Here is a 10855-nt window from a genome sequence, read left to right as displayed (position 1 = left end):
GCTCTAGTGTTTGGTCCAGAGTGGGAAATGACCAAAGCGAACTTGTAACATTGAAGTGATTAGACTGGTGGATCACCACAGCTAGATCGGGTCTATGGACCACACGACCTATACCATGGGGGAAGTAAATGGTGTTTATGTGGTGTTCCTAGGCAGGGAGGAGTTCGATATGCATATACATGATTTAAAACTAAAATGGACAGAGTTATAGCTTTGAGTACCGAGTCGAGGGATTTTACAGTGTATGGGCCTATATCCTATCCCAACCTCAGGAACTCTAGCAGGTAATGAGCTATGCTATCTTTTGTAGGGATTATACATATATCCTCTATATTATAGTTTTGAGAATGTTTTAGCTGCGTAAATTCATTTCAATTAACTTGCTATTGTTTTCTGTTGGAATAAAATCATGTAGTCATACACTAATGTACCCTGATCCACCTTATTGAGAAGTGTCTCACCCTAATATACAAATCTTATTTCAGGTTCTACAAGAAACTGGACCTAACATTCTAGTGGGCTCTGGAGCGTAGTGTTTTGGGAATCTTTTTGTAAGTATTTGTGTAAGTACTGAACTATGGTCAAGTTATCTTTTTGGGAATTGTAATGGAAACATTAGAAGTATTTTGTGATAGAATTGTCTTAGCACTCTGATATAGTATTTTAAGAATGAAACTTTTCCGCTGATTTATTGTATGATGTTTATGGAAAGGACAACCGTGAACTCTTTGGGGTCGGTCCCTCTTATTTATGGTATCAAAGAGTATTTTTGTTTTATGTTATGTTTTCTAGCACTCCGGGCTCATATGGCGGGTTGGGGTGCTACATATATATATATATATATGGGTACAGATTTCAGGATTACTCAGCTATATTATTTGTTAAATGAACGTGTTTTGATTCATTTAAACTCATATTGCCACACACTAACAATAATTTATTCCATATTTCTGAGAGGTGCCTCACTCCTTAATATTTCAACATTTTAGGAAATCCAGAGAGACGAGCCTAGAGAGCTCTGGACAAGATTAGTAGTTGGGTTGAACGATAGTGCCGGTGAGACACTAGTAAGTATATGTATATGGATTTGCTTATGTTGAATTAAGTGTAATCCCAAGAGGGGGGGGGGTGAATTAGGTATTTAAAAAATTCTTTGGCACTTATTTACCTCTTATACCCTTCTTATAAATTTACCAACAACTTCTTGTTACTCAATTATGTATGTGTAAGCCTATCCAACCTATACATGCAATATACACAATTTAAATGCAGTGCTGAAACATAAAAAGTAAAGGGAAGAGAGAAGACAAACACAGTTTTACGAGGTTCAACCGACTTGGCCTACGTCCTCGCCTTGAGTAACCACTCAAGGATTCACTAAATCCCTACTTCTTAAAGTGGGACAGAGCTTCCATTACAATCCGCTGCTTACAAGAGACAAAGCTTCCTCCTACTCCGCTGCTTACAAGAGATACCGTTCTCTCCTCACACACCGGTTCACACACCAAACCGTGTATACAATAGAATCTGAAAAATAACACTCAAAACAATGCTTCTAACAAAAGCTTGTGAGTACAATTCAATTTCCTAATACATTAACATATGATATAACTTGAAACTCATGAATGTATGAAAACGATACAATCATTTTACGTATGATATGGTTCAACACACAAATCCCTAATTAACCAAAACTCCCAAGTAAAGATATATTCAAAATGTTTTGGAGTAAACTAGGGTTCTTGGTTCACTTTGCAAAAATGCACAAGTATGTTTGATGTGAACTTGTTCATAAAACTTTGTCTTGAATATTAACTCAATCAAAATCACAAAGTTTTATTTCAAGTATTCAATCACAAACTGAGTATATTGTTTTTCAGAAATTATCCCTCAATAGAATATGTAGTTATGAGTACCAAGGATATTTAATCAAGCGTTAATATAACTAAATTATAGATCCTTTAGCAAACACACACTTAAATCAAACCTTTCAATCAATCACACAATCTAAATCAAGCAATGATCTTGTTTAGAATAACTATGTATATGTATAGGTACTTTCAAGATCAATCTTGTACTCAAAATAGGTTTTTCAATAATAAACTCTATGAAAAATATATGTATATTCATATACTCTTGAATCAAAAATCAATCAATCAAGTTAAATAAACTTTCTCAAGTAATGATCTTTTCAAAAATCAATTTTTATACGAATATGCACACTCAAGATCAAAACTTTTCTAATAATAGTCAAGAGCACATAATGAGATTAGATAAGAAGTTCTTAAGAATAATAACTTGAACGATCAAACTTCAATACTAGATTGAAGTACAGTTGAGTAAACAAGTTCCCTTTGAGAATCTGAGTTGATTTGCCCAAGCTCGAAGATTAGAGATTGAAGTGTAGGCAATCGTATAGCACTAGGAGCAGATTTTCAATGTTCTTTCAACAAGGTGTGTTCTTCTCTTTCTTGTGTGTCTTACTTTTGTTCTAGGGTTTAGATATTCATAATATATAGTATCTTACCCTTAGGATTGATCTCAGCCGTTGGATCAATAAAATAGCTCGCGAGTCCTTTTAATAAAAATCTGATTTTTAAACTTTCTCACTACTTCAGGCAACCGAAGTGGGGTTCAGGCGCCTGAGGTCCTCAGTTCAGGTGACTGAAATGCCTCTTCCAGGTTCTGTGTTTCCCATTAATTCTTCAGGCTACCAAACTTAATCTTCAGGCTCCTGAAGAAATTCTTCAGGCGACTGAGGTGAAGTTCAGGCTACCGAAGTCCCCTTTTTCTCAATTATTCATTTCTAGTTTAAAACTCTACTTTGCTCCTTTTCTTAGGTCTTTTATAAAACAAATTTTCCATGATTTCAAAAAAATTTCTAAGTCCATGAAGGTTCCTTAATGATGTACATGAAATGCATGAATCCTGCAATCATTCTAAGTTATGTTGAGCCTCAAATTAAATCAAATGACAATGTAAGTACATGAGTTCTAAATACCCATTCCCAAGATGTTCTTGAACTTTGCCGCTTGCATCTTGATTCTCGTACTCTTTGAGTTCCATGGATCTTGCCAAGATTTGTAAGCTTTACTTAAAGGCTTCCATGACTCGTTATCTTTCCGTGCATGCTTAATGTAAGTCTTGTTCACAAACTCAATGCACAGATCAAATACCAAGTGATTTGTCATTATCAAAACAGGATTGGACTCGTAGAGTCAACAACTTAGTAGTACCTTGGGTTGTAATATTACTTGGTTTTTGGGAAAACATATGTATATGTATGATATGATGTATCTAGAACTCTGGTATTGTATTCGGGGTTATGTATATGTTTCCTCTGCATGTTTTATTTGAGTTATGGTATCAGAGAAATATGAAAAGGGAAAAAAAATATGGTTGAAATTTTGGGGCGTTGCATTGAGAAGGCCTTGGATCACCTAACGCGTATATCTCATTTACAAGTAGTTAAAACATGTTTAGCAGTGATATCTATTAGTAGCTGGTGTGTAGATACGGGAGCGACTAATCATATTTTTAATTCTTTGCAGGGGTTCCAACAAACCTGCTAGCTAAGTGATGGGGAGAGTTATGTATTTCTGGGAGACGGCACAAGAGTCTCCGTAGTTGTAGTAGGAGATATTCACATTTCTTTTGGTTCAGATAGGATTTTAATATTTAAAAACTCTCTTTATGTACCTTCCATTAGAAGGAATTTGATTTCAGTTTTCAAGTTGGTGGATAATGGATATTCCGTTTATTTTAATGACTTAGTTGTTATTAAGTTAAATAAACTTTTTATCTGTTCTGGTACATTGGTGAGTGGTCTTTATATTATTAATCATGCTTCTCCTGCAGTGCAACTAAATGAATTGAATAACACTAATAAACAACAATGTAAGAGAAAGAAACCTTCTAAATTGAACCAAACTTATCTTTGGCACTTACGCCTAAGTCATATTAATCTAAGACAGATTTCATGGTTGGTTTAGAATGAGCCATTAGATTCATTAGACGTGGAGGCACTACCAGTCTGTGAATCCTACTTAGAAGGTAAGATGACCAAGCAGCCATTTTCGGCCAAAGGCTATAGATCAAAAAAGGCATTAGAACTGGTTCACTTTGATCTGTGTGGTTCCATTAATATCCAGGCTAGAGGTGAATTTTAGTATTCCGTTACATTCATTTATAATTACTCAAGCTATGGGTATATTTATTTGATGTGCCATAAGTCCAAATGCTTTGAGAAATTCAAGGTATTTAAGGCAGAAGCGGAGAAGCGTAAGGGTAAATGTATCAAGACACTACGATCTAATTGTGGTGGCTTAGGAGAATTTTTGGATTACTTATCAGAAGAGGGAATTGAATCCCAATTGTCTGTACCTGGTATGCCACAACAGAATGGTGTAGCAAAAAGAAGGAATAGAACTCTTATGGACATGGTCAGATCTATAATGAGTTATTCAGATTTTCCTACTTCGTTTTTGGGGCACGCACTAGAAATAGCAGTTTATATTCTAAACTTGGTCCCATCTAAGTCAGGACCTACTACACCCACAAAACTATGGATTGCGCGCAAACCTAGCCTGCGGCATGTTCGGATATGGGGTAGTCCGGCACACGTGCTAAAAGGGAAAGCAGATAAGTTGGAATCAAGGATAGATGTCTATTTATTTATTGGCTACCCTAGAGGAACAAAAGGTAGTTTATTTTATTATCCTAAGGATCAGAAAGTCATTGTTAGCACTGATGCTCGATTCTTAGAAGAGGACTATGTAATGAACCACAAACGCAGAAGTAGGATTGTTCTAGATAAGTTAAGAGGAGATATACCAGCTATACCGATAGTGCAAGAAGAACCACCACAAAACACAATTATTGACATCCCATTGCCTCGTCATAGTGAGAGGAATGTTGTAACTCGAGCTAAGTCTAACCCATCACGTGCAACTACCATTAATACGCCGGTTATACAACCAGGGCAAAATGATGGTGCACAAGGATCAGGATCAACATAGAAAAACATGCCTTGTCATAGTGGGATGGTTGTACGCTAGCCTGATCGGTATATGTTCTTAGGAGAGTCGTATGATAGGATCCCTGATGAACTGGATACCGATTCCAATAACTACTGTGAAGCACTTCAAGATAAAGATGTAGAACTTTGGCTGAAGGCTATCAAATTAGAGATGGAGTCCATATACTTTAATCAAGTTTGGGATCTTGTAGAGCCACCTGAAGGGATAAAACCCATCGGATGTAAGTGGATCCATAAGAAGAAGAGAGGAGCAGACGGGAGAGTGGAAACCTTCAAGGCTAGGCTTGTTGTGAAAGGGTTTACTAAGAAAGAGAGAATCGACTATGAGGAAACTTTCCCACTGGTAGCCATGCTAAATTCTATCCAGATTCTCTTATCCATTGCAGCTCATTTCAATAATGAAATTTGGCAAATGAATGTCAAGACAGCTTTCCTTAATGGAAGTCTTCAAGAGTGCATCTATATGGTGCAACCAGATGGTTTTGCAATAGTAGGCCAACAGTACATGTTGTACAAGCTTAAGAATTCCATTTATGGACTTAAGCAGATGTCTAGGTCTTGGAACATCCGTTTTGATCAAGCCATTAAATATTATGGTTTTGATCAATGCCTTGATGAGTCATGTGTATACAAAAAACATGATGGGAACATGGTGGTATTCTTGGTTATATATGTGGATGATATCTTACTCATCAGAAACGATGTGGGGGTATTATCTTTGGTTAAGGTATTATTATCTAGATAGCACAACATGGAGGACTTGGGAGAAGCCAGTCACATCCTTGGGATCAAGCTTTTGCGAGATCGCAAGTAAAGGATGTTGGGCTTATCACAAGCTACTTATATCAATATGATTCTTGCCTGTTTTAGCATGCAAGATTCCAAGAAAGGGTTGCTCCCATTCAGACATGGAATCTCTTTATCCAAGGATCAGTGTCCTAAAACACTGATTGAGGTAGAGAACATGAAGGTAATTCCTTATGCATCAGCAGTAGGAAGCCTCATATATGTTATGCTTTACACTAGACCTGACATCTATTTTGTCGTACATATGGTTAGCAAATATCAGTCTAACCCAAGGCAATAACACTGGACTGTGGTAAAACATATAATCAAGTACTTGAAAATGACTAGGGATTATATGTTGGTTTATCAGGTAGATAGTCTAGTACCCATTGGGTACACAGACTCCGATTTTTAGTCAAATAAGGATTCCAGAAAATCAACCTCGGGAAATGTGTTTACCCTAGGAGGTCGAGCCATTATTTGGAGGAGTATCAAGCAATCATGTGTTGTTGATTCCACTATGGAGGCCGAATATGCAGCAGCCTCTAAGGTAGCCAAGGAGGTCATTTGGCTTAGGAACTTTCTATTGGATCTAGGAGTGGTGCCTTCAGTACAGCCTCCTATTACACTTTACTGTGATAATAGAAGAACGGTTGCTAACTCAAAGGAACCCAGGACCCATAAGAGGGCAAAACTCATCGAGCCTAAGTATCACTTGATACGAGATATCATGCAGAGAGGTGATGTGATGGTGACCAAGACTGCATAGGCAAGCAACTTGATAAACCTATTTACAAAGAGCTTACCAGCTAGTATTTTTGATAGTCATGCAGAGAGAATGGGAGTGAGATGTATGACAGCATGGCTTTGAGTATAAGTGGGAGATTGTTACAGATTTATACTGAAAGACATGCTTTATGTAATTAGTTTTATTGTTTATTAATAACTTCAATTATTCCATTTTAATGAGAATCTTTGTGAGCAATGTTTTTCTAACATTATCTATTTAATGATTATGCATGTGTGTCTTTTATTCTATATAATAGGTGATCTAGTGTGTAGAGTACGTCTTACACACAGAAGATTAGATCATTAGTTTTTATAGAATATAAGTTTATTGTTCACAGTCTTAAATGGAGTTGGACACACCATTGATGAGATTGTAGTACAAGGTTTTAATAGGTCTCTCTTGACTATAGGGAATGATATAGTTCAAACTCCTTGTGCTAGTACACTTTGTGTGTATTGAACACGATTGTATTGGAGTAATTATTTTTATAATGACTATATAAAACAATTAATACCTCATGATTATTATGAGTACTTATGCTCTTAATCCTGATATGATTATTGGACATGTGTATGTAGTTTTTATTACTTTGATTTATATAAAAGTGAGATTCTTTATGGGTCAATAAACTCAGTGAGTTAGGTAATGACATTATGTGTATAGTGAACATTAATTATTGATGGAATCCACATCTAGATATTAGGATTTGAAATTAGGAATAGTTTCCCAAGAGGGGGGGTGAATTGGATTCTAAAAATTTCTTTTAATTCCTTTTAAGATACCTTAAACTTCTTTTATTTCTTTTAACCAATTCTTGACTTGTTTGTTTAATTCTTTAATTAATCAAGAACTTAATTCTTTTATCCAATTAATAACACAATTAAACAACCAATCAGTTAAACATAGTCTTCAAGCCAAACAATCAATTTATTTGCCAAGTACAAGTCAAACAACAAACAATCAAATCAAGATATAAAGTATTCAGCACTTTGGTAATATAAGATCTTGAGATTGTTTGTTTGTTTATATAAGCCCTATGATTATGAATTCGAAAACCTTGTGAAGAATGTAATTTAATATTCAACAATCCTTTCACAAACACAATAAAGCTTTTGTTGTCAGCCCTAGATATATATTTGAATCAAGCCCTATATATATGGATTTTCTTAATATGATGTTCAGTACAACATTCAATCACTCTTTCCAAATATTCAAAACTCAAATAAACTTTTAGTTAATTTATCTTTGAGTGTTTAACCAAGAAACGTACTCTCGTATGGTTTCCGCAAGATATGGTTTAACCAACGTACTCCCTTTTGGTTTTCACAACCTAAATCAAAATTAAACTTTAAGTTTACTTGATTTCCAAATATGCGTAGTATATTTGATTTTCAATTTAAACCATTCATGCAATTTAAATATGTACTGAAAATAAAGAGTAAGGGAAAGAGAGAGTGAGACGGGGATTTTTACGAGGTTCGGCTTATACCCAGCCTACATCCTCTCCTTTGGAAAACCACAGAAGGATTACTAAACTTGTTCCTTTAACGGGTGGAACAAACCTTTACAACACTCCTTGGTTAAGGCTAGAGCCCGCCTTCTCCAAACGATATCCCCTTGTCCGATCACTTCTTAACTAGGCCAGAACCCGCCTCTCTAAGCAATATCCCCTTGCTTAGCCAACGATCCAAACAACCCTTGGAATCATCAATCTACAAGATACAAATCAAATAAATGTGTACAAAGAACTTGCTCCTCAAAGAGCTGATTAGTACACCAATTACAACACAACTAATATACTTCAAAGTAAATCACAATATGGAATATAACTTGAAGCTCAATGAAGTATTTCACCAATTAATTCTTTCAATGATTGAAAGATTTAAAATTTGTAGCACAATTTTGCTGGAAGAAGATCAGCAAAGTTCAATTAAATTCGTGCACAATATGTGAGCTTGAGAGCAAGAGAGAGCCTTGAGATTTTGAGAGCAATTTGAGAGAGACTATGAATTTTTTCAGAATTTGAATTCTTGGTGCATTGATTCAATGATCTTTGAGGCTTATTTATAGACTTTAACAGGTATATAACTTGGTCCCCAAGTGGCTTGAAATATTCCCCAAGTTTCCATAATTTTTGAGCCCCAAACAACCCCATTTAAAAATTTGACCATTATGAGAAAATTCAAAACAGTCGCATGGCAGATGATTCTCCATTTTGAGCAGTCATCAATCCAGTTAAAAAAAAGGGGTAGTAGGGTTTCAATCATCTATCCAAACACGCACAGACCCCTCAAAGTGCACTGGCAGTCGACTGTCCAGTTCTTGACAGTCGTCTGTCAAGTTGTCAACTTTGAGTACCCTTCAGTCGTTTGTTCATAACTTTTTCTGTATAACTCCAAATTTGATGATCTTGGTGTCAAATGAAATCTAAGATAAAATACTAAAACCTTCATGTTGAAAAAATTTTAAAATAAATATCTTTTGATTAAGAAAAATGTACATTAATGCAGATATAGAAAAATTGACAACATTTGAGAAATCCTCTTTTTTGGTGCTTTTCATTCCAAAACTGATTCTAACCTTTTTTAAAAAAAAAAATTTGACCTTATAAAAATATTTTCCAAGTATGTTCAAAGTTATCTAGGTCCAAGACATTAACCTAAGAGCTTCATGCATCCATATTGAAATTCTTTGAAGTACTTACATGAAATTTTCTAGACTCTTTCAAATTTTCAATCCTTGAATTTCTTGAGGCCTTTATGTTTACTTCATCTTTCTTTGAGCTTTCCATGTTGACCAGTTTGGCTTTCATTCTTGAAGCTTTTTCTTTAATATCAATGCTCTCATGATCTTCAAGTTTTAATCTTTAAACCTATGCTTCAAGCTTGATATAATCATCCTTATCTAAGGTACAAGCTCTCATGAACTCTTTAACCTTGCATTCTTCATTTAGTCCTAAAAATACATCACTTAACATATCATGTTAAGATCCACTTTTTTGTTAGCATCAAAATATGATATTGAGCCTTGTAAGGCTAACAGGATTGATGATACGCCCTTGAGGAAGCTTATAAGTTTTGATTGTTTCAAACCCTGCAAGTGGATATTGAATTTGACACATCAAATAAGTTAAGTGGAAGGTCTTAGGGAATTAATATGTCAATTAAATAAATTATTAGTAATTTAATTTAATTGACAGGTATCTTTAATCTTTACATGGGGAGATAGATAAGTATTTAATAATAGGAGCTCAAAATTTTATTTCGAATATGACAGGGAGTGCAATTATAATTCTTTAGTGGTATAAATTGTAATTAACGTAATTAAGGATTAATTCGGGTTGGATTAGGAATTATTAATTACATTGGAAGCCCTAGTCATATTTTCCCAGAGGTCCCTCTTGTAGCCTATATAGACGCGCTCCATTCAGTGGTGAGGGTTAGATGAAAACGCATGCACAAAGGCAGAAGTCTTCATGAGAAGCAAACCCTAGCCACCGTTGAAGAGCCCACTCTCAAAGGAGCAAGGCGTGTTTGAGGAATACAGTAGAAGATCCCTGGTCATCATCAAGAGTTCTTCTTCAATCTTGCAGATCTGCGAGTTCCACTTCGTGCTTGCAAATTCGAGAGTTCTTCTTCATGCTTTTAGATTTGAGGTCAAACCAGAGAGATCTTGCAGGTATGATCCTAATCACATAATTAGGATTTGCAAGATCGATTTTTATTGTGATTCGGGTTTGAAAGATTGAATTTTTGTTTATCTCGGGTATGCAAAATCGTCTTCTTTTTTTTTATTCGTATGCACGACAGCTAGATCTTAGGGCTATTATGTAGCAGGCCCCTTCACAATGATGTGTGATCACTTGATGTTAAGAAAAATCCATTTCAACCTCATGATGAGGGGGAGGAATTACTTGGTCCTGAAATACCATATTTAAGTGCAATCGGCTCTCTAATGTATCTAGCTAATTGTACATGACCCAACATTGCATTTTCTATAAATCTACTAGTAAGATATAGCTCTACTCCTACTCGGTGGCACTTAAATGGAATTAAACACATTTTACGCTATTTGAGAGGTACATTTGATTTGGGTCTATTTTACTCATTTGGTTCCAAATCTTAACCAGTAGGATATGCAGGTGCTGGATATCTATCTGATCCTCAAAATACTAAATCTCAAATTGGATATGTATTTCTTTATGAAAAAACTATTATATCTTAGAAATCAGTAAAGAAAAC

This window comes from Malania oleifera, chromosome 8 (assembly GCF_029873635.1).
Source record: "Malania oleifera isolate guangnan ecotype guangnan chromosome 8, ASM2987363v1, whole genome shotgun sequence".
Taxonomy (NCBI): Eukaryota; Viridiplantae; Streptophyta; class Magnoliopsida; order Santalales; family Ximeniaceae; genus Malania; species Malania oleifera.
This window is presented reverse-complemented; position numbering follows the sequence as displayed.